Source organism: Anser anser (assembly GCF_964211835.1).
Source record: "Anser anser genome assembly, chromosome: 7".
Lineage (NCBI taxonomy): Eukaryota > Metazoa > Chordata > Aves > Anseriformes > Anatidae > Anser > Anser anser.
This window is the reverse complement of record NC_139727.1, coordinates 18,246,281-18,271,207: the sequence shown is the minus strand read 5'-3', so window position 1 is coordinate 18,271,207 and position 24,927 is coordinate 18,246,281. Positions and strand designations below refer to the sequence as shown.

At 44.7% G+C, this 24,927-nt stretch overlaps 1 protein-coding gene across 2 annotated transcripts in view; it reads right to left on the bottom strand.

The window, feature by feature from the left end:
- The window catches only part of LOC310902572 (uncharacterized protein), an 881,556-nt gene that overhangs the window by 170,796 nt on the left and 685,833 nt on the right, over nt 1-24,927 (bottom strand). The window lies entirely within an intron of this gene.

Below are 24,927 nucleotides of genomic sequence, written 5' to 3'. Positions count from 1 at the left end.
CCTCTCCTACCTCTTGGGCCAAATGATTAGTTGGCACGTGATAATACCGTAAGCCATATAGACATGAAAACACTTACCCTTTCAGAAAGGAGCTATCCTGTTAGCAAGAGGCCATCGAAAACCAGTTACATATGCTATAAAACTATCCTCCCCTGGGACAGAACTTTTTCCAGGGCATTTCCAAATAGACAATTAACCTCTTGAGCTAAATACACCTTAAAAAAATATTCCATAAGTTATCCCATCTTTGTATAAGTGATGTTGCAAGGGAAAAGGATGTGAAATGATAGGGAGGGCTGTACCTTGGACTAGAACAGCAGAGCTTCATATATAAATCACGCAGTTACACCACCAAGTCTCCAAAGCACAGATAAGGCTGTTCAGATGTGCTGCCGTACACATGCAATTACTATGAAAGACCTTTAAAGCCAACTATTGCTATCCTGTCTCCATCCTGATTTTAGCTATTACTTAAAGTGTGCAGCCAGGGCTATCTACCAGCAGGTTTAACTGCTTGAACAGGGCTTCCCTATCCTAAGTAGCAAGAAGTTCTAAAGAATGTTAGTGCTACACGGTGGCTTCATCCACAGCTATATTTGACTACTGTTGTGGTTTTTTTCCTCCCACTAATTTCCACAGAATACTCAAAGCAAAGCACAAAGTGAAACAACAACATGGCCTTTCGAGACATGACAAGAACTACTTTTCACAGAGGTTTTTCCCTACAGAAAGGGAAGCTGCCCGCAATGGAAGTGCTGCCCAGGTGCTGCTGGTCTGTACAGAGGGAGCAGCCACCAACCGCGCCTGGCGGTACAGACGCTGCAGTGCTTTGGGCAGCTATTCCCTCCAAATGCTGGCAACAAACCCCGTATGTCAGACACCCATACTGGTTTTCCATGGCCTCTTGCTAACAGCCACTCACCACTGCTAGGTGAAATTGCCTAGGCACTGTGTCCCCCGAAGCACAAGGACCTTGACATTACTCTCAGTATTTTTCAGAAGTTTCCAGCCTACAGCACTACTGGAAGAAACACATACTGGGAGAAGGGAACAGACTCTGGTATCTTTATTAACACAGCTGTTGACTTATTCTGACCTCAAAAATCAAGGACTTTGCCTCGGGGAACACAGAGGACCACACAAACACATCTTTGCTCTTTCTGCTTAGCGGCTGTACCACTTGTAGGCACCCAGGGACAGCAACACACCCCAGGGTTGCAGCTTGTATGGGCAGCAGTGAGCAACAGTAATTTAAAGAATAAGAGAACTGCCAACATGCTAATCATTATACTGAATGGATCAACCATTTAGCAAGAATTATATCCCGGATTTATTTGTAGAACTGAATCAATTCAGAATTTATTCTGCCTCACTCTACCATAACATCGCAGACATTCAAATCAATCCACGTTAAAGAACTTACCCTGTGTAGATAAGCACTATTCCCACAGCAAACAGCTAAACCATTTGCTGGTGTTAACAATTTACATATTTCTTGATAGCAACACTGCAACTTCTCGCATCGCATCACCAAAGAACATATTCCTCATCCCAAAAGCAGAGGGTCAACTCTCTTTAATCACATACTGCACAACACTAGCACACATTTCCCAATATGTGCCATGTTTGCAAGCTAAATATCTTTCCTATTTGGTGGGCTATTTCTGTGTTGTGTTTTTTCCTCTACAGTTCAATCTGAGTAGCTCCACAGAACTCAAGTTCAGCGTTTCAATTAAGAAAGTCCAAATATCCACTTCATAAACTGCACTAGTCTATTACATCAGAGCATTGCCAACAACTTCATTTACTTGATCTATTTTAAGATATCATTCAGCATGTTCTTTAAAGAGAAGTTTATGCCAAAGAAAATAGCTTTCTGATATTTTACAACACTTTTATCCACAAACAAATGCTGGGAGACTATGAAAACATGCACCTGCTCGTTTGACATCACGAATAGTCTTCGTCCTCCCTCCCTAATGGGAGGATTACTATGCCCTCCACACCCAAAAACAAACAAACAAACAAACAAACAGGCAGATAACAAGGACTGACCACTGCAGCTGGAAAAAGAAAAGAGAAACTAAATCCCAAACACCCATAAGCCTGAAACTTCTGCCCTGGAGAGGAGCTGGCCCCACTCACATTGCACAAGCTGAGCGTACTGAAACCTACAGCATCAGGCTCTTCCAATACCCAACTTCTTATCTTGTTCTACAAAGTAAAACTAGAAAAAAATCCTTTCAACTCCCCCTATGGTAAAGCATAAAGGAGCAAGTTACCATTTCCTGTAATTAGAGCACGTCAATAACACACGTCCCAGTCTCGTTGCTATCTGTGATGTACAGCCCTGTTACCCTCTATTCAGCCATAACGCGCTTGCTGCAACATAAGCAGGTTCTTTTCACAGCAAATGAATGCTTCCAGTCATCAGCAGATTTGTATCATTAACTGATAAGTACAAGAAAACATACACTTTTCTGTGGGTCTTGCAATAAAACAAGTTTTCTTATAATCTGTTCACTACAGGATAATGATGTATAGGGCCGTAGCACGCAATTTAGCATATGCTCTAAATCCTTTTGCAGTTGACTTCAGCAATCTGTTCCATTCACACAGGGTTCTTTTCCAGCCCAGACAATGCTACAAGTCAAGTCTCACTTCTGCAGACCATGCAGATATTCCACTTACACAGAAAACACAGCAGCAGCAGGGTCCAAAGATCCTCAAAACTGTCTAGCTGCCCTCCGGCACAAAGCACTTCGTTACCGAGCTAGCATTCACACAGAGGTAAGCTGCAACATGGAGGTTATCAAAGAGCAAAAACGTGCAGCTAGGGCTCACCACGACAGTGGGAAACAGCAGTCACTTTTCAGGGTTTTCTTCTGGTTTCTACTTAGAGCAGCGCTGGTCACATCTCTCAGATGCAGTGGTTTCATTACAAGAAGCTGCAGCGTGGAAGGAAGAGAAGAGTGCTGCGTAACATCCCAGATTCAACTTCCTCAGTGCTTCAAACTGAACGTTTCTCACCCCAAGACCTTTGCCATAAAGCTTAGTTGAGACTTTTCTACTAATGAAAATGGAAGAAACAGTGTGGTTTACTCTTGTGTGGCACAACGACACTGCTACTGGGGCCAGGGAGCACTGTGGATCCTATTAGCTGATAAATGTATTTTACTGCTTGGTGAAAGTCCCTGAACAGCCTGCAGGTACCTGATCCACCACTTGCAAGGCAAATGCCCATGGGGCAGGCACGGATCACCTCCAGGAACAGCTGTACATGGGCAGAGAAGCATGACGTGGGCTTTTCCAGGCAACACATAGGCACAGAGCCTGCAGAAGTGCCCATCCTTGCGAGGTGCCAATGCACTGCCAGGAGAGCCAGGCACAGAGCAGCGAGGGACATCCAGCACAGCAAGCACCCTTGGCTGCTGGGTGCAGGCCTAGGAATTTGTCTGCATCTCTGCTGTGGCCATGTACTCCGGTTTCCCAGAGATGGAACTATTTCTCAAAATAGAATACTCGATACCACCACCCTCAAAAGCGCTCATTGATTTCTGCACAGACTTAACAAGATATTTGACTTTCTGAAGCTGTACTTAATTTCTTTGTCACTATATTGCCTTTCCCTGATCTGTAGTCCCTTCTGACTTTTCTGATTAGAAGCATCATTTTTCTCCTTATCTTAACAGTGTGAGAAGGGGGAAGCGTTCTGCATCTATCCAGCCCTTTCTGGGGAAGCGTGACTCTTTCCAATTGTTTCAAAAAAGAAACACTGAAATATAGGCAAACATAGGGAGGTCGCTCACCAATACTAAACTAATAGTTTAAAAAATAACTAGCATGCTGCCTTAAGCAACTTGAGCTAGTTCACAGTTGTGTCACATTCAAGAAAGATGGAAATAAGTCAAAGAAAAAAATTAACGCTCTGAGATTAGAAGTGCAGCCTACCTACTTCCTCGGAAGTTTACAAAACACTGCAATCTGCCAGCACCCACACATCTTTATGCAAGCTAAGGGAGCACAACGTGGAAAACAAGAAATAAAAACATCAGAATTAGTTTAACTAAAAAAAAAAAGAAGACATTAAGCCTGCATTTAAGCAACGCCTTGAAATGTGAAACTCCATAGAAATTGACACTGGAGTCAGTAGAAAGCGCCCTGCTAGTTTCATTTTATTCTCCTATGGCAAATAAATATGGTCTCATCAGGTCGGTCACCTGGGGAAACGAGGAACCTGACCTAAGGGCATGGAGCTGGCCGTGGCACAAAGGGAGCTGCTTCCAAAGCCAGGGCTCCTCCACGGAGCGCTGCCTCTGCTAAAAGCAGCGGCACGGGCACCCGAAGGCCAAGGCGGGCTCCAAAAGCTCCCAACGCAGCAGCAGCCAGGAACGAGCCTAAGGTTATTTCGTGTGTGTGTTTTCATTCATTTCTCTAAAACAGTATTTTAGTCACAGGAGACTTTACAGGGTGAAGTTATATTCTGCAAGAATAAATGAATCTGAAATTGCTTTCAAGGAATGTACATTCGTCTGAGCTCAAAAAATGCATTATTTCAAAACACAGAATGTATGCAGCATTATTTCAGGGTATTTACTGATGGTTTATCATCTTCCAATTTATTCTTCAATTTAGGCAGTATTATTCACTGTTATTGTTAATTTATATACTTTTTTTCATAATACCAAACAAAAGCATGCGGAAAAAGTGAAGGTCAGAACAAATGCAGGGCTGGTTTAACATCAAAAACTCTGGACAGAGTCCCTACATAAAACTGCTTTATCAAGAAATAAAAAGAATTGCTTCCTGTTACACAAAAGGGACAAATTCTGACGGCTTTCTCATCTCAGAAGCATAACAGACCAGAAAGGTAACGCAATAAATAGGCGAGACAACATCGCTGTTGGAACTTCTCTTTCCACAACCTTCACAGATGAAGGAAAAGAAAGATGTTTCCATGAAAAGAAGGGGACTTCCTGCAGTCACAGAACACAGAGGTGAAGACGTCTGTGTAACAATGCCCGAGCAGCAGCATTTATAAAAGAAAAAAAAGAAAGTTACTGCGAAGAAGGGAGAGTGTCAAGAATAGCAGCAGCAGCCTCACAAGCACTGCTTAACTCAATTTCACTAGCTTCGCCTCAACCTCACTTGGGTGGGTGGTGAGAAAACAGCCACCACAGCTAAGGGAAGAAGGCAAAAAGAATTTAAGGGGAGAAATACAGCTGCAACTGAGCAAATCGATATCTCTAGCACAGAAGTTGTGTTCCTCATTAGTCCATAGCTGAGGTGTTAATGGTCCTTCTGATTGTTGCTTCTTGAGGGTTTTAAAAATACATAGAAAATTAAAAAACTGTAAAACACTTGGCTCTTCGAGGCAATAAATGAAGAAGAGCTGAGAATTGCTGAAGTAACCCTGCTGTTAACCAGTAATATCATTTAACAGGAAGGTTCTGCACGTCGTGTGTTCCTCGCCTGTCCTATTTGCCAGACTGTAATTGCCATCCTGGAGCACTAATAAGCCAGAGGAAAGCACACATCTGGTTACGGCTGTCAAGGAAGAGCTTCTTAAATTCAGATTATCACCAAAATTGTTGGGTAAACAGCAGTGTTCTCCACAAATGGCTACTAGTGCTGTGGGTGAATCCAAAGCCACTTTTACTGTACACTGCCTTTTAAATTTCAATTATCTCTTCTTTTATTTGACTTAATTTTCTAAACCAAAATTAAAATTCCTTATAATAGCTTTATAATAGTCTAGTTGGATGAATGTGTACCAAGACACTCCCACACTTCTGTGGTGTATCACTTTTGGACGCTTGCTCACTTTTTCCTCCCTTCCTCTTTGTTTGAGGCGAAACGCGTCACAGTTGTGCATGGCAAAACCTGGCGCTGGAGGAAAAGGAGCTCCCACACCTGAGGCAGGAGGAACAGCAAAGAGTTGAGGTACCCTTCAGCTTGTTGCAAAGTTTCAGCTGAAACAATACAATGGCAATGTATGTAAATACATGATGCAAAATACCTACTGCACTTTTGGGTACTGAACCAGCTAGGACTTGACAAAGGGCGCTGGAGTCGCTTGTTCGTGACCTATGGCTCAGCACGCTGCCATACAGCTCACTACCCAAATTCCTTCTCTTATTCCTGGGATAAATGAAGACCAGTGACAGAAGTTCAGTAAGGGAGCAGCTCTCACCAAAAGCACTGGATCTAGAGCCAGGCATCGCCTCCAGAACCTCCCAGTAACTTGAGGAGAGGCAGGTACAATGAATTGAAGGCAGTCTTTACTGAGAAAGCACAGCAATGAAGTGAAAACTGCCAACAGCCAAGACAAACTAGGCATTAGGCAGAGCAGTATGACAAGCAGCAAGTGTCTTCTGCCACTTTTTATAACTGGGGAAGGAACAGAGCCATGTGATGGAAAGGGTGGAAAAAAATAAAAGGTAATAGAAGCAAAGAGCTACCAAAAACTGGTGGAAAGATTTCTTATGAAGGACGCAGAGCTACAACAGAAATCAAGTACCCAGGCGCGCAGATGGCAATCTGTACTGTTCAGTGAAAGGGAAACTCCAGAAGTTCAGTGTGTTTGAAGCTGAGACAGCCTGTCTGTCTGGCCCTGCTGGCTTCAGAAAACTCCACGACACGAATTGCACGTCACGCTGCTGCAGTAGTTTCAAATGTTTCCAGACAAGCATGATATCACTGACTACAGAATAAGAAAAACATGTTTTTAATTAAGAAAGTTTAAAAAATAGAATAGATCTGAGCAACAAAGTCTGAAATCCCATACCAAGTATGTACAGAGCTTTGTACAGGAAGACTACGGTAGAAGATAAACAGGTCAAGGAAGGGTAGCTAAACAAAACGCGAGCTCACTCCTCAAAGCCTGCGAGCACCAAGCTAACACAACAAGCCTTTTGGAACACTTTCTTCTAAGGCAGCAACAAATGAAGCTGGTGTGATGGGTTCAGCAAAGAAACTAAGCCATACCTGAGGTTATGCCTCGGGAGCTGGTAAGCAATGCCTGTCCTGATGCATTCTGGATTTTAGGAGGGCTAATCACCTGGAGGCATGCACCTTAAGCTGGCTCAGTAGTCAATCAAAGCTAACAGGACCTGGACGGGCTTAAAGGGCACCAGCAAGAAAGGCACAACACAAGTTCTACCTCCACAAGGCTGATTCAGGCACGGTCACGAGTCCAGAGATGGATCCGTACCCCCATCAGCAATTGGTACTGCAACGAGACACACGTGCTGGTTTTGCTTGGCACTGCACTGGACACAGCAGTGGTTTGTTGGTAACAAGAACATTTACACGACTCAGAGGCTGACCTAGAAAAGCCTGCCCTGTGCCTAGCTCCATCTCTTTTGTACAAGGAGGGAAAGCAAGAGAATGGGTTGGATGGGGACAGGATTGTTGCTCGGTTTTGGCATGGAGTCCCTACACCTTGCAGGCAGACTGGGGACGGGAGAAGAGGATATTAGCGCTTCACAGCATTTCCCTAACCCCCATGGTCCTCTCACAACGCTCCCACAACCCTTACAAGACATGCTTTTTCCACTCAAGTGCTAAAATAAAAGGCTGGGGCTTTTTTCATCTTTGCAAGTGGCAGAACTGCATACTGCCTACATCCTTGAGCACACGGTAAGAGTTTTTCATGAGTTTAACATGTACTTGCAGAAAACCCCAAAGAAAAAAAAATAAATTTGCATCTTTTAAGATGTTAAAAATGAAGCAGATCTCACAAGAGGAGAGTGGCTCGCTTCTTCTGTGAAACCACACGTAAAAAGCAGGAGAGTTGCTCTCTACAAAATGTGTTGTGGAAGGGGGGGATATGGAGGAGAGCAGCAAAGTATGGAAGCACAATGACAATACAGGCACAAGAATAAATATGAGTACACTGGCCTTAAATAAGCGCAGATTATGAGTGAGAAAGGCGCAATGATTTGAGCAATCAGCCTTACACTGAAAGGAGGAGAGGGAATATTACACATGACATGCTTTGTTTTGTGAAAGGGACTTTTCAGCGTGGCAGCTGCAGGAGCAGGCAAACAGATTCAATGACCCAAAAGGTCCCTTAAAGCATTATATTCCTATGAGAATTTTAACAGCAAATCCACTTGCTTATTTGAGCACTTGGATGAAACAGTTTTCAAAATGACCACTCAGGAGCTGGAGGAAAGCAGAGCTTAATGAGGAGCGCTGCACAGGTGAAGGGAGCAGAGCTATCAGCAATACAGCTATGTGAGCCCAGGGCAGGAGGCTGCTGAGCAAAAAGCAATCTCTTGCACGGCCCCTGCCAAGGGCTTGTTTCATATTTTAAAGGCCAGTCCGTGTCCAGCATTCCCCACCTACTTTTTCATAATCTCACTGCAAACATAGCAGGCATTTTTGTTTTAAAAAAAGATCAAGAACAAATTCAGCTCCAGGTGCTTCGAAGGAAATAAAGTGAAAAACAAACTTGCATTATTTTAAAGACCAGTGAAACCCTTACATCTAAAAACTTGATACAACGTGAGGTTTTCAAGTAGAAACAGCAAAGAATGTGAGGAAGGAGACTATGGCCTACTAGCTAATGAACAACACATTTGGAGAGAGGAGATCTGATGTTCCCAAGAGGTTTTTTCCCTCTTCCCCCTCAAATCCTACTCATCTCAAAAGGAGACAGGGTGCACAGGGATCTCAGAGCAGATTTTAACCTAATGAACAATCTTTTGCCATTCGACATGCCTGCTTAACTTCAGAGTCAACATTGAGCTTCACAGCTGTGAAGTGCTATTTGTGTTTCCAACAACTTTCAAAAACAATTTTCCAGATTTGGGGTTCCTTATTATAAACGATTTCAGAGCCCAAAATGCATTAGTTGTGCTTCTCCAGCTCCCACCTGACAGCGCTGCATAACACCACCACTTCCTTACCTCTCAGACACTTCAGTACAGAAAGTAAAAAACAAACAAACAAACAAAAAACAACACAGCACTCTCCTCTTTTCTGATTAATATGGCACCCGTGGAAGGATGAACCAGCTACTGGATGCAACAGAGTTGAAATGGGGAGGGAAAACCTCAAGATTTATGGGATCGCCATATCTGAAAAGCTTACATCCAGTTACTAACAAAAGCTCAAATACGCGATCCAGCTGAAGTTGTACAGAGGACAGACAGACTGGGACACCTCCTTTAATCCAAAATAGCAACATTGCAGTTCATGTTTTTGTCACAGTCCATTACCGGCACGATGATTTCTAACATGGCACATCATTTCAACAACATTAAACACACTGGTACTGCACAGCTGTTTAAAACTTCTTTCCAGCAGGTTATTACAGTGTGTAGCTGATGGAGCAGCAAATCAAGGTGTTTTTACAGGGCTCTCCCCACCCTAACCCCGCATTCCTATAGGAACGCATCACTTACCACCACTGCAGGCTGTCCCATATGCAGGGACCCCTATCCCAGACTTACAGCACAGTACCCTCTACCATAAGAAATCTCCAGATTGTAAAAATGGGTCTACAAAATCTTTTGTGTTCACAGCGCTGCCCTTTCAGACTGTTTACTCTGTGTAACAGTCAAGGAGAACAGCAAGCACAGATGTTCAAATGATGAAATACAAACGCGTTATAAAAACATGCCAAAAGGAATTCAGAACTTGCACTGGAACCGAAATGGAAGGGAACCACCTGAATGGTTCCACGCTACCACAAGAGAACAAGCCAGTGCCAGAAATTCCCTGATGTGGGAAATGTACAGGCTTCATCTGTATTAACCAGATATGTGCAGATACAGGTTTTTGAAGTAGATAGGTTTTGTTTTAGTGGGCCTCTAGATGTACTCCAGAGCCATGATACAATGAGGATGAAGTTTGGAGCTAGATTAAACATAAATGTAGGTGTTTTTAAATGCACAGCAGGCTAAGAGCAGCAGACAGCTCTGTGGAAGAGGCGGTGGCAATCAGACTGGCGAACCACTAACGTTTGAAAACAAATCTTTACACACACACAATAGATTAAACCTTCTTACCATGGGACTGGTAACACTTCAGACAGCAACACTCCCTTGGTCCCTATGTCAGATCTCCTGCAAAGCCTCCATACCAAGGCAGCCCTTCCCATGGGAATCCCAGCCTGCAGAGCTCCCGAGCCCACAGACACCAGCCCTCAGTAGCTCCCTTCTAAAATTTCCCTCCCACAAAGCCTAATGCTTTGAGGCATAACTGTATTTCAAAGGAAACTGAGCAATGGGGAAAAGGAAACAGTGTTTCTGCAGACGTGAATGTCATGTAAATGTCAAACTTAAATGTTAAAATTTGATTAGGAGACTGAATGAAAGGAAAACAGCGCTGCCATAAGTAAATCGGTACGCTAACAACGCTCCCAGCCTGGTCGCTTTCAACACAACCTTGCAATGGTTTTCATTAATCATAATTTCCTATGTAATATTAAGCTGTAATTGATTCTTGCTAAAAGACTGTACATAGCACCACAACAACTGCAAACAAACGTTTGTTAATGAGATGGATCTAAACAGGCAGTCTTACTGCTAAACACCTCGTGCGCTGTGCCTACAACCTCATTTGGTCAACTCAACAAAATTTTGGTTTCACGTGACAAATAAATGCTATCCTACATGGAAAGCCCGGAGCATACACACCCATCCATCTGCCTGTACCCGTCTCAGGGAAGCAGAAGGTGGTTTCACATTGAAGCCCCAAGAAGCAGAGTTCCAGAAGACATCAAGCAGATTTAGATGAACATTTAGAGCCCGATCCTTTTCAATTTTGCATCAGAGAGACACCACTTTTTCAAGACTGCCAGCCCTACTTACCATGTTCCTTGGTGCAGCACCCTAAGTTATACCTGCTCTCATCTCAGGAACTTTCTTCCTTCTCAGCAACCTCAGCTCTGCTGGCTTCAGGAGGCTGGACACCCAGACCAGCTGAAGGATCCCGACAGCCCCAGTAACACGAAGACGCTACTGGCACAGGGGTAGAGACTTAGCTTCATACAGAGGCAGGAAAAGGTTTAGATGAACCCGAGCTGGTGGCTTTAACTACAAGCTTAATACTTGGTTCACTAAAATACCAGATACAGAGAAATTCTACAGTAGCACTGGTATTAGCAAACACAAAGTTAGATGAAGAATTTCCAGCCACACGACAGCTCTTCCATCAGCTTTACACACCCCCTCTGAAATACCACCAGTCAGCACAGAAGGAACTAAATACAGCACAACACATGCCAGCCCCAATGCAGATCAGAATTAATCTCAAAAAGCCCAGCACTTGCCCCAAGCTGATTGCTTCCTACCCAAAATGCAAATTCCTAACCCCAGCTTGCCTTAGCACGCCCCCCAAAGTCAGAGGATTGACTTGATTTTGCACTGACCTTGATGTTTTAGTCACCTGTTATGTCATCAAAATAATTTGCTAATTTCTTACGCAGAAGTTGAACAAGGGCAGCTTCAAAAAGTACTTTGAATTTCATGCCCCCAGTGACATCCTCTGTGGGTGACAGTCCAAGCCATAAACTTGTCACTACCTTGATAATTGGTGGGAGGGCGAGAGGACATAACATCCATATCGCTGATGGATGGCTCCCTTCAGTTTGAGGCTCCCTGAAGAGATTTTTTTTTGTAAGCTGTGTTCAAAGGTAATAGAATAAGAACATTATGAAAAACTCAAAGGGAAAACACTGTCCCCCCAAAAAGATAGGCTTGTTAAGGGATTTCAATAATCTCGTCCTTTACCTTCAGTGAGGCAAACCCAGGCACTACCCTCCATTGCTTTTTGAACTTACAATCAGGAAGAAATAAAGCAAAAAAGGGAAGCAGGTTGCAGTGTCGGTGGATGAAGCATCAGTCTGCTACGAGTTTCATGAAGTCTGATTCATCTATTCAGCAGTTTCAGTCCCACCAGTTGACTTCAGACTACCTTGCTAGATGAAAAAAGACCACCATAACTGTAGGTCAGGTTTTCTGACCCTCCTGTAGCTGCTGTATCATTACGCTTCCCTTATCTAGATGAACCCCTACAGACATCTAGATGAACTGCCACGAAAAGGCAAACCACCACTCCCCCGCCAGCCTTTCACATCCCCCTCTCTGCTTTGCTTCCAGACTTGGCTGCCAAACACAAAAACACCATGTTGTGATAGAGGCTGCAGCAGAATTCCTGGAGGCTGTGTGTTCTGCCTCTGCTCCCAAGCACAGAGGCATTTTCTACAGGAGCTAATAGCATCTTATCCTCTTGAGTTTTGTCAAAAGACAGAGATTTGCATGAACTCAAGTTCTGTCCCGTGGTTAACCTGTCATAAATTGCATTTTATTAAAAAATATAAAAATATAAAAAAATAAAAATAATAAAAAAGAACTACCATCTGAAATTAACCACTTGCATTTATCCAAATCTTATCCAGTTGCAAACACTTACGTAAATAACCTTGTTTCACATTATAAGTTGTTTTTTTTTTTAAAAAAAGTTTGTCCAACTACCCTTCTATCATAAAGTGCATTGTTGTCAAATGCTGGTAGGCAAAAATAAAATAAATACAAATGAAAAAGGGAAGCAAAGGAAGGCTGCTGATAAACACTGTCTGCTGTCCTATCCTTTGTGTGGTTCCTTGATTATCAGAACTGCAGCAATTTTGCTATTATGAAGAAATTTATGCTAGTGGATGTGTGAGTAACAGATAGCTCAGATTGTTTCTGAGAGATTTAAAGATTCTGTTTGGTAATGGTTAAGTACCTTAAAGCTCCTACAAGCAAAAGGGACTCAGAAACCAGTGGGTGCTTCCTCAAAGGCAGCAGGTGCTGTGCATGGTCCTTCACTAGCAGACAGAGAGCTGAACAGGGCATGCACGTGGGGCCGTACAGCTCCAGGAGCGTGGGATGCTCCTAGCCCCACAAACTCTTTAAGGCCTGACAAACCAGGCTAGTTTCTTTCAATACAACTCGGAGAGTTTGCATGCTACTTCCAGGTATTTCGGGAAGAAGCCCTGTGATTGTTTGCTGGACCCCACCTTCAGGCTCCTATCACAGGTTGCTTTGTAACCACACGTAATTAAAGGCAGGACTTCTGTTCATGTCATGCAAGCGGCCTGCAGATAAACCTGAGTCAAATCCCAATATTTGCTTGGGGTTCATCATGACCATCTCGCAGCAGCTCCTCTTCAGTACAGAGGTTCTCTTAGCAGATCTGCCCCCTCCGAAAAAAGAAAGCACACGCCTGAAAGAACAGGCACAGGAAAGGAAGAAACAATTACTGCCTTAATAGACTGCACAATGTCAACATTTAGCAATTACAGGAACACATACGAATATTTAAGCACTACATAAACAAGGCCTTTACACCTCAAAAAGACTAAAACCAGACTTCCCTGTTTCTACATGTCAATCAAAAATATTTCTTTATCAATGCTATAAAGGCTTGCACTTACTGCACTTGACTTCTGCTCACCCATCTAACAGATTTTTTAGAAATCAAAAATAAAACAATTCAAAGGCCATGTTGTATTTCTGCCTAAGGTTGTTCATTTTTCCTTGTCATCTACATGGCACTTAAGTTGTCAATATATAATTCCATTAGCGTGGGTCTCGTTTCTAGTTTTTGTTTACCCTCATTTCAGATGTAACAGAAATAAAACATCCCATATTCTGATTACTGTAATTGTGCTGTCTCACATTTTTTCCTTAGGCTTTCGATCTCTGTTTGCAGACAACAGCAGAGAAGATACAAGCTATGTCAAGCAGTCAGACATTTTTAAGTCTTTGGCATCTAGTGATGCAAGTTATTTCAAGTTTCAGTATTACCAAGGGATAAAAACTGAAAGAAAGACAATAAAGAAGGTATTCATAAGCTGTAAGATCTAGATGCTAGCTTGTTGGATGAACCACAGGTCTGATGACTCTTGGGGATAAGTGTCTGACATATTCAAGAGCTGAAACACCATTATACATATCTACGCATGCTTAGCTAACTGGCTTGGATATTTCCAAGTGAAGTTTCCATTAACATACAGCTGAAATGGAGTGGCTTTACTGCCATTCAGAAAAAAAGATCGGAAAGGCACGTGTTGTGCCAGCAGTTGGGCTGAAAAGGTCCCCAGCTTGTCCCCATTCTCTCATCACTCACCTCTCCCAAAGGTCTATTTCCCAATCAGCTTCCCTGCTACTGCACTTCAGTAAAACATAGTCAAGTTCACATAAACAGCTACTCTGGGAGATCTTAGCTTGTGGTAACCCAGAGAAAACAGCCTCTGAACCTGTCCCAGATGGGCCCAGGGGTGCCTGTGAGATTGGGTGTATTGGTCACCATTAATTAGTACCTTGTACAGAACGACCACTGTCACAAGTTAGGCAATCACATACATGTTGCTTTCAGAAAATGCACAAAGAGCAGCAAAAAGAGAGCTGAATCCAAACCAGATCGTTGGAATACTCAAGATTATTTTTCTTTAAAGCATCCATCTCCTACTTCTGACAGGGCATATTTAATTCTGCTGTTTAGAAGAGATTTATTTTGTCCACAAGAGTCATAAAGAACATACTTCACAAAAATGTTCTGCACATTACTTGAAAACACAGCTATGAAATTGTACTAGCTCTTGCAGCAAACAACATGCAATGACCTGCACTGATTACACTCGCTTGACTAGGGTAATCCCCCTACCTGTGGCTTGACCCTACTCACTGCAAGGTGCCAGTTGCTCATTCCCCAGCATCCCTTTCAGAAACCGCAAATAAAAAACGTAATACCAAGATCCACAAAAAGAGATTTGCCTGTTATCATCGCCTATTTTACTTCTTACCAGCCAGCAATATTTGGTGCTGCTGGTCCAAGCACTGTCCTTGTATTTAAAAACAGCTGTTAGCTTGGAAATAGGGCGGTTCCCCCATCCCTACTGTACAGGATGGGCAAGAGCTTGGCTGAACCTGCCAGAAACACCTGGAATCACGCCGTCACCTGCTGGCATGCAAGTGCTATGAGACTGCATGGAGCTGCCGAGCCATGCGTGTACCCTGAGCTGCTGCAGGCAAGGCAGGCAACCCGCAGCTCAGCACCACTCACCGGGCATTTCTTGCCCTCAAAAAGGCAAGAAAATGTGTGGGAAAGGCACCCAAGCCTTCCCCATGACTATCTCCCTCTTACCAAAGGCAGCTGGGAGCCAGATGGAAGACAGCAACCACTGAGATACGAGTACCACGTCCTGAAGTACACTGAGGGTGAACTGTAGGTAAATGGAAAATACTGTAATTAACTATTCAAATTACACTGGCATGTTGGGATTCATGGTTTTATTCCCATAAAAAGCACTGCATGAAATCTAATGACAGAGCAATAAAGACTGCAGTTCTGTATCTCATCCAAAAGAATAAATTACTGAAACCACTCCTACGATTGTGCCCTGAACCGTAATTAGAATGGAAACCCGAAAGGAATATCTTTCTTGTATTTAAAGTATGAGAAGAGGAACCACATGAAGTGAGACAACCGATATACTGATTTGGCAGGAAGACCCTTGAGTTAACATGGTAATAAGTCCGTAAAATGGACATCCTAACAACCCCCCTCACAGAGCTCTCCCAGATCCATACACAATGCCTGTTACGGGTTCAGCCTTACAACTGGGGTCTTTGGCCACCTTCTATAGAAAATAACATCTTAAGCAGCAGAATTACGTGCAAATGTTTATTTCCAGAAAAACAAAGAGAGTTCATCCCTGAATTCATATCAGAATCTGACTGCCTAACCAGAATACTAACTAAAGCATCAATAAAAGCAGCGGGCTGTAAGTTTCTCTCCCACTAATTAAATCATTTCAGCAAAAGCAGTGGTTAAGTGCTTAAACACAATCTTCACATTAGAAAGGACTCGCTCCTGTTCCACTAAAGCCACTCCTGAAGCTGCTGTATTGGGAATCTTTTTCCCCACGTTCTTCCCAAGCGCCTCTGAAATCTTTCTGCCAGCTGCTCTAAGCCAGCTTTGTCTTAGGACTTAGTTTCTTCTCCCAGTAGTACAAGTGGTTTGTCCAGGTCAGAAAACGAAACAAGAATGAAATACATGAAGTAAATAAAAAAATAAGCTAGTAGTTCAACAGCGACAGAAAATAATTGCAGGCTTTGTGGCAGTTTACTTTGAAATTTCCTCTGTTTCCCTGCCCTTTAGACTGCACTATTTCAGGGAATTCATTAGAACTAAGGCCGTGTGTTTCTGTGTTGCAGGGCATTCTCTTGATGCTAGACAAAATAGGCTGGAGAAATGTCTGCAGCCCTTCCTCAGGCAAATATCCACTACAGCAAGATTTGCTTGTTTGAAGTTCTAAGCAAATTTAGGAAAAATCCCAAGATTCCTCTGTTCATCTTTAGGCTAAGATTCCAATCTCGAGGCTACTAATGTAAACTCCTAATAACGGCATTGCTTCAGGGCTGTTATTCCCAGTATGAGCCAGCACAGCTGAGATAAGAATTGCGTATACAGGATAAGAGAGCCTGACTGGCACTTGGCTCCTCGCTGCTCTGTGCTGTCACCTCAGCTGCAGTGTCCTAATTGAGAGACACCACCAGCCTGCTTGGTCCTTGTTTGCCCTCAACACCCGCTCAGCAGAGACAGAGTTCCTGAAAAACCAACAGACAAAAAACAACAGATACCTGAGCATTCATCTGCAATTTCCGATGCTGGCTACAGAGCAGGGAGGGCTGGCTCCTCTGCTCCCCCCTTCCCAGTGCGGGGGTTTTGCTGCATCCTGGCACTCCCGGCGAAGAACGTTAATGTCAGCTGAGGGATCCTGCCCACTGCACCCAGCAGGCCGAGTCTCCAGCACCAGGGGAACCTACACAGGTCCAAGGCAAATGCAGGCAGTCCACAGCTACAGGTGACCTCTCTCAAATGCTGTTAATGCCTTTTCCCTTTCTTAAGTGAATGCCCTCTCTATCCCCAACATCCAAAGCTATGTTTCATAGCTCTGATACAGGTGTCACCATCACCTTTGATAAAGGTCATATATATTATTTTTATGCATGCTTATATAAGACTTTAAAAAGACAGTATTGTAAATGACTTGAGCTCTTACTCAAAGAGTTGTGTCGCCAGCTATTAAAAGTATTTGAGCTAACATCTTTTCTTTTACGGCTTGAAAAGAGTAATCAGCCAGGTACGCAGTCAGAGAAAAGCACGTGAACCTAACCGATGGAGAACAAACCCGCTGCCGACAGATTATACCGACTGCCGGAACTGCCACAACACAAATCAAATCCAATTACTCCTGAGTTAGCACTTATTGCAAAGTCTGACAATAAACCAACTAAACCCATGAAGTTGCTGGAGCATCACCTTCCGGAAGCGTCCTCTGTTGCACTCTTAGAAGCTTTTTAGGCACTCAACCTTTCCTTCCCCAAAAGCTTTCCTACCAACAAATGCTAAGATAAAATGCTTTGGTAACAGCAGCCATAACAATATAGACCCGCGAGACACATTTTGCCTTCATCAATCAGTTGATTAATTATTTTTAATTAAAAGAGGAAACTCTGATTGCAGGATTTTGAGCAACAATCCTTTCTACTTTAGCTACTGCTTTCTCTGGCTTGCATACTGAGTGCATACACTATTTATAGGAGCAACTAGCAAATCTGTTGTTAAAGCATCAAGCAGCCTTTTGGCTAGATTCACATCTCAAGCTTGAACTAGTCAGAGTTACCCATCTGCATGCTTCAAGTACCGAGAAGAGCGCATTAATGGGCTATCAGTTCAGTTTTCAGCCATGCTAGAAGAAAACTAACTGCCTTGCAAAAAAGCTTGCCTTGTTTTGCCACATATATGCAAAGTTTAATTGGAGTTTAGAGGAAGTTCCAAAAAACTATCTTTGTGGCATAAAAGGGTCTGGTTTGTCAAGGCAGCAAAGTTTACCCCACTTATTGATACAGCTGTACTAACAGAATCTACCTTCTTATTTTCATACTTCGATGCATCAGAGCCTCTGTCGAGATTTTAGGCAAACACAAGCATGAAAAAAAAAAAAGAAATCAGCACTTGCGCTATTTTCCAGCTTAAGAATATTTTAACTAAGGCCGCGAAGGTAGCCAGACTGTTTCCAAAAACATATTAAAACAATGAAAAGTGCAAAGTTGCTAATGAGCAGAGTTTTAAAAACAACGTATACGCACCTTTTTTTAAGTTTTTCATATATTACTTAATAACAGAGTTTTTAAGTAGATCTCCATGCATATGTAGCTGCTAAGGCACAGGAAGAGGGAAAGGAGCACTACCTGAAGACCTTTTAAGAATGTGTCCCACCGAACCACAAACTTAGCTCCTGAATTTCCAAGTGTACAGATCCCAGTAAAAGTACCCAAGAAGCTCACTAAACAGCTACCGACGCAAGTGAGGAGAGGAAAAACAACTTGGACCAACTTCCAGCTTTTAGTGAAAAATTCATGCTTTTAATCAACCTCAGTAAAAGCATACAGCCAGCCTACTGAGCCCTGAATCACTTCAGGAAACCAGCTGGGTTCTAGGTTTCCTCATTGATTCCTGTACCTGCTCCAAAACACAGCATTTAACTCCCCAGTGCCCTTCCCACCCACCCACCCAGCATTGTGGTGCAGCTGTCCCCGCAAACCTCAAGATGCCCACAACCCCAAGCTATCCTACAAGGTAAAAAATGCAGAGGTATTACAGATACACAAAGCAGCAATGGAACAGACTTGTTGCAGCAGACTTCCACAGGGGCACAGAAACCTGTGACTGAAGAGAGGGTTTAAGAAACCCGTTTGCATGACTGGTGCAATGCTTAGCTGGCGGACGGTGGCCTATAAACCACAGTTACATTCGCAGAAATCTGACTGAAATTATTTATCGGCAAAATGCACGTAGAATTAGTACTCATCTACGAAGTTATTTCAGAGGTTGCTTTACTATTTCTATTTTAGCAAAGGAATTATACTCATACCTTCCTAAGTACGTGTTCTTACTCTAATTTTGAAGTCAAAGAAAGTACTTACTGTAGCCAAACATGCAAAGCTGCACCAACCAAATCTTGAACTATAATTAAAGCAAGCCTGGTCTAAGCATCTGCTCACCGGTCTGCGGTCTTTCTCTTGAAAATTAGTACGTGTCAAGTACAGTCGCCGTACCTTCCAGAGGGTGGCATATGTGGGCTTGCCAGATGAACAGCAGCTAAACCAAGAGGGCAGAGGCAGCAGTCCCCGATTTATTTGCAAGCAACCTGCCTCAACGCTTTCCAAGCTCTCCGGCACACCAAAAAGTTTAAGGCAGAATGGATTTGCACGCCGGTGCTGCACACGCTGGGTGATGCATGTGACCAGACTGTCACTCCTGCTGCAGTACCAACACATTCCCACAGCCACTGCGAGGCTGAGAAAAAGCACCTCATTTGCATGAGGTGATTGACTAGCCATGCAGATCGGGCTTCGCTGGGAAGCAGGGAGAGAGAACATTTTTCAGGGAGAACTGAATTTGGAAGAGGCACAGAACAGGAACAGTTTGCATTCATCTCCAGCTTGCTACGTGGGATCCTGAGAACATTTCCTTTACCACTTCAAATATACAGTCTGATTTTATTTTTAAATATCCCTTTTCCCCTGGTTTCCAACCATCAGAAAGCAAAACAGCTCTCAGTCAAAAGGGGAAGAAAAAAACAACTCACGCACACACACACACACAAAAAAAACCATACTTCACTTAACCTAGCAGACCCCAAAGAACACCACAAGGATTTCACATGTCACAAACCTCCTCCCACCTTGGGGGGGGACACCACACAAGGAGACATTTCCACCTTAACTTTTGATGATGGAAGGTGGGCGCAACCTGCTTTACAAAGACAGGTGCGTTATTTTTCTCCTCGCTGTAGCCCAGATGAACTGACTTTTGGCTACCCACCGCTCCCAGCCACGCACACCTCACCCCAGACTGACATCCACAAAATCCTCATTACTGCTAAAAGACAAGAAGGGGATGGGAAGCAGCCGTCCGCCTCTCGCGGCCAGTGCCCCCAGATGACAGCACCCACACGCCTACCTTCTCCCGGAGGGAATCCTGGATTCCTCCTCGGGCTCCAGCCCCTGAGGCTGACTTCTCTGTGTGTATCTCGAGTTAGTCTTCAAAGACAGAGTGCTGACCAGGCTCTGGGAAAAAAATTCACCAGTGGGGCGTGCAAGAGGGAGGCATCAGTCGCATCACCTACCGCGAGTCCGGGAAGCGGGGTCACCCTGCTGCTGCCAAGCTCGGTCCGCCGCCGCAGTCGTGCTCCGAAAGCTTTCAGGGGGCTTCCCGTGCCCCAGAGGGTTTCTCCCCGTGGCTTTACGATGCTGCAGCCAGGAGCTCCCCGTCTCCCCGCTGCCTGAAGGGCTGAGGCGCTCGGGAACAGCAGCAGATAAGGCACCCAGCATCACTCCGCTCCTCCAAATGAGCTCGGAAATGAGATGTAACAGCCGCCTCTCTCCCGCGCCAAGTATCACAGGAGCAGAATACTAACCGCTTCATTTATTTCACTCATTACCAGACGCAGATATCGAAGCCTACACATCGCATCTCCTCTACCAGCCCCTTGACATAACCCTACCTTTTAAAACAGCCATACCCGCGGGCACCCCTTCTCGCTGCCCAGCGGCGGGGGGCACCGCTGGGGGGTACGAGGGGGGGAGATGGGAGCCCACCAACGGCTTCCCCGGCCCCAGCAGAGCGAGGAGCTCGGGGCAGCCTCGCCGGGAAACTTTCCGCCGGCGAAACTTGGATGTGGGCAGGGGGAGTGGGCGGCGAGGGGCTCCCGGTTCCTCAGGGCGGCGCGGACCCCGGGGCTGTGCAGACCCCAGGGACGAGGCTGCTGACCCCCGTGGAGAGCCCCAGTGACCGAGCCCAGCTCCCGGGTCTGGGGCTACGTTTCTGGAGCCACGGGCAGCTCAAACACCCCGCAGCCCGCCCGAGGAACGAGGAGTTCGGGGCGAGCCTCCCCCAGGACACGGGCCCCCCCTCGGCGCTACTCCCCCGGAGGGCGCCATTTGAGGACCGCTCGCTCACCCCACACACACCCCCAGCCAAAACCTACACACGGGAAGGGCCGAGGGGCAGCGCTCCCCGCGGCCCCTCCGGCTCCCCCCGGTCCCTCAATGTCCCCCTTATCCCCCCCAGTGGCCGCTCCCGTCCCGCCTCGCCCCTCACCTCAGCACCGGGCCGCCGAAGGCCGAGCCGTGGCGGCCGGGCAGGGAGCGGAGCGGAGCGGAGCGGAGCGGAGCGGCGCTGCCGAAGGCGGGCGGATTGTGCCCCCCTCGCGGCTCGGAGGGACGCTGAACTGCAGCCGCCGCCCGCCCCCGGCCCCGCAACGCTACCCCCGCCCGAGGAGCCGGGCCGGGGGCGGCTTTCGGCGCCCCCCCGGGCGAGGAAACGGCCACGGGGGCGAAGGCACCGACGGGGGGGTTCGTGAAGTGACTGTCGGCTACGGCAGCCGAGGGAGGAGTACAGCACCAACTCATTAACAGAAGCATAATTTAGGTTTTTACCAACCCCACTTGCGTACTTGCTCTTAGGAAGGTCTCGGTAAAGAAAGCCCCTCACGCACGCTGACACAGGCCGGTGATGTCTTCTGGAGTGGTTTACTTGCTTCAAATATGAGCGCTTCCATAAAGCGTGAGCTTTGCAGGCTTAAATGGGAGATTTTGGGCAAACTGCTTTAAAATCTCAAACAGGCCAGACCAACATCTGTGTCTCTACCTCTATTCACCTCATAGTCCCATAATTAGGGCCTAAAGCCCAGCAATCTGCCCCCACCCGGGGAAACAGCAGCTAGAGACCATCAGCAATGCTGTAGGCCACTGCAGACTCCACTTTCTGGGGGAGAATCCTATAACAATAAAATTCCTCCAAAAAATGGGTTGGCCAGAGAGTCCAGAGACCCCAGTGCTGCTTCTGTTCCCACTATGCTCGCTCACATGAAAACTATGCTCAGAAAACCTACTTCCAGCAATTAACTTTCTTCAGTGGCATAAACAGCCGAGGCTCCCATGCCACCAGGGGGAACCGACTCCTATTCAAGATATCTGTCCTTTTATTTTTGTGGATTAAGTTTATCAGGAATCAATTCCCAATCTCGTTCCTTGCAGTGGCCCCACAGACTGACTCCAGCAGCGGTTCGATCATGAAAGCGAGAGTCACAGATAGGAACTGGGGCTGGCTGCTGTCTGAAGTGGCTTTGCTAGAAAAAGTTCCCCAAGCCACATTCCTGCTTTTTTTCTGTGCACTAACTTTGGTTGACCCTACAGCACAGCAGTTTAGCTCATTATATCAGCAGAAAGCCACCCTGGCAGAGAGAAGCAGAGTTTCCTTCACCCTTTGGCAAGCTGAGCAGGCTCACGGAGGAGCTGGATAAGCAGCAAAGCCTTTGCTGAGCAGGTCAGAAGGAGCAGGCCATGCAGGTGGTGCAGGCCCAGCTGCCAGCAGTGGCTAAATTAGCTTAGCCACCCCCTGACCCCTTCTCAGTTTCACCTCTGTAAATCCGGACTAAACCCTCCACCTGCAGTTGGGCCCCAAATTTCATCCTTCGTGGTCTCTGAAGTTAAAAGCAGAACTGTTATTGATTGAGATGGCCCTTTTTGTGCTCTTCTCCCCTCTGGTGGTGATGAGAGCATGAATCTTGACCCCGTCCTGGTGCTACACAGGAATGCTGTAAGTATTTACCTATACATATGGGAATGTGCACTACAGAAGGGAGCTCACAGGTCATCCCTCAGCTAGCACGATTCGTAACCCAACAACTGAACGAAAACCTTCGATGACTTTTCATTCTCCCTGCCTCCGTGCCATACTTCCTTTCCCCCAGGCTTCTTAAGCACCCAACTGGTAACTTCTACAAATTAACTGTTACAGAAAGAAAAGGAAGCACAGGAAAGCTGTTGACAGCAAGGAAAACGTATAGCAACGTTTGAGCTGGTTGTTGCACTAGCCAGATATTTCTCCCCAGCATTATTAGATGAGTCACAGAGATGGTAGCAGAGAATCTTGTTTGCTTACATAGGAGATCTATAAATTTGAGAGCTCGGGAGCTTCTGTACTAATGCAGAATTTAGAACTACCTGTCACAGTACACAATCTTATTTGAAAAGTAATGCTTTTAATTAGAGAAAGATTTAATTTTTACTTCAAAATTTGGTGGATTATTTTAATAAGAAATCAGGAATTACAAGCTAGAGTGTCAAGACCCCATTAATTAAATATTTGCATGTGCTTACATATAATTTAAAGACTACCATTTATTTAATCTTAAAATTCAGAGTGAAGGAGTAAATTCACTACTGTTTGTTTAAATATGGCTACATTTACTGAGCTCGTACCTTAAGCCTCTGCTTAATCTGTTTTACAACTCAAAATAATTGCAAGCAGGGCAATATCTACTACCACATCCCTACGTTCTCTTTCAACAAACCGTTAATCATATGAAGAATGTGCCCATGCATTTGCAACATTTCTGTTTTTTTTCAATGGCCGGCTGTACTGAGAGTTTGTTCAAGGATCAATGTGCATTTTATATAAATACAATTACAATTGTGAATATAATTCCCCAAAGCCCCAAATTAAATTCTCCTAATCCATCATCTCTTAGCGCTATTGAAATGAATGGAAATTTTGATATTGATTTCACTGAAAGCAGGTGCAATTCCTTTATGTACTAGTGCATTTCAGGCCATTTTCTTGTCTGACATTTACAGGTATAAATCCAGAGTTACTCTACTGACACAATTTAATTTTCCACCAGAAAGATACATTATCTTCTAAGACTCCAACCCTCACCCTTAATTATGCATTCCTAAAACTATTTATTTTTCTTTAATACCGTCTGAGTCCCATCCTGCCTTCCTGAAGTTAATTAAAACCATTTGAAAATACTCCCAGTTGTAATCCGAGGAGTGGCGCCACTACTTAGTTTGATAGCTTCACACAGAGATGGACAAGGGGCAATGCATCTACCTCTACCATAACATACATACTCTGCCTTAACCCTTGAATTAGGAATAGTATCTATTCAGGAAAAAAAAAAAAATGTATTATCCAATTCCTAGCTGGGAATCAAATTTAAAAATACACTGATAATTATGTAAAAATGAAAACATTAAGCACTGTATTCAGTTGATGATTGGGAGCCATCAACTCTGCTAAAGAAGATGTCTAGTAAAGAGAATTAGTAACACCCTGTTTTGGGGGCTTGTAAAGGCAATCCAAGTAGTTGCGATTCCAAGCTGTTCTAACATGTATGTAAACATACCTTTAAATACACGTATATATTTTTAAATGTACACATGTATAGTCATCTAGGGATGTCTTGTGTGTGTATATATACGCATGGGTGGCGTAGTTTTGCACATGTGCAGCAATACTCTATCCTCAACGCTATCCCAAACCTGCTATACGCATAAAAGGCAGAGATTCCACACGGTGTTATTTGGGGTGCTTTTCACCGGGAGTGCCTCACAGACATTAAGCAATTTACATTTACTGCAAGATGTACCATCTCCATGACAGAGACACTGAGACAAAGAAGTATGCCAGAGGCCACGCTGCAGATGGTTTGGAGAGGAAGGGCTTACTCCCAGAAATTACTGTCCTTCTCCCCATGTCCAGATATCCAATCTGCTCTGCCTTAATTCCCAAAACGCTGAATGACCATGCTTCCTATTGATTTCATTTGCACCTGTGAGTGCTCAGCACTTCTGCACATTAGGCCTGAGGGGTCCAGAAGATGAGACAAACACAGACAGTAGCCACAGAAAGGTATTTTGGTTGAAGCAGCTTGCTCAGCAGTATGCACAAAACAGGGATAAAAGCAGCTGAACTGGGATAAAAGAGAATTCTTCTCATTCACCTGCCTTAACCACAGGATGTTCTCTTCCAGCAATCCTCTTCTGCTGTTCTCTTCTACATGTGCCT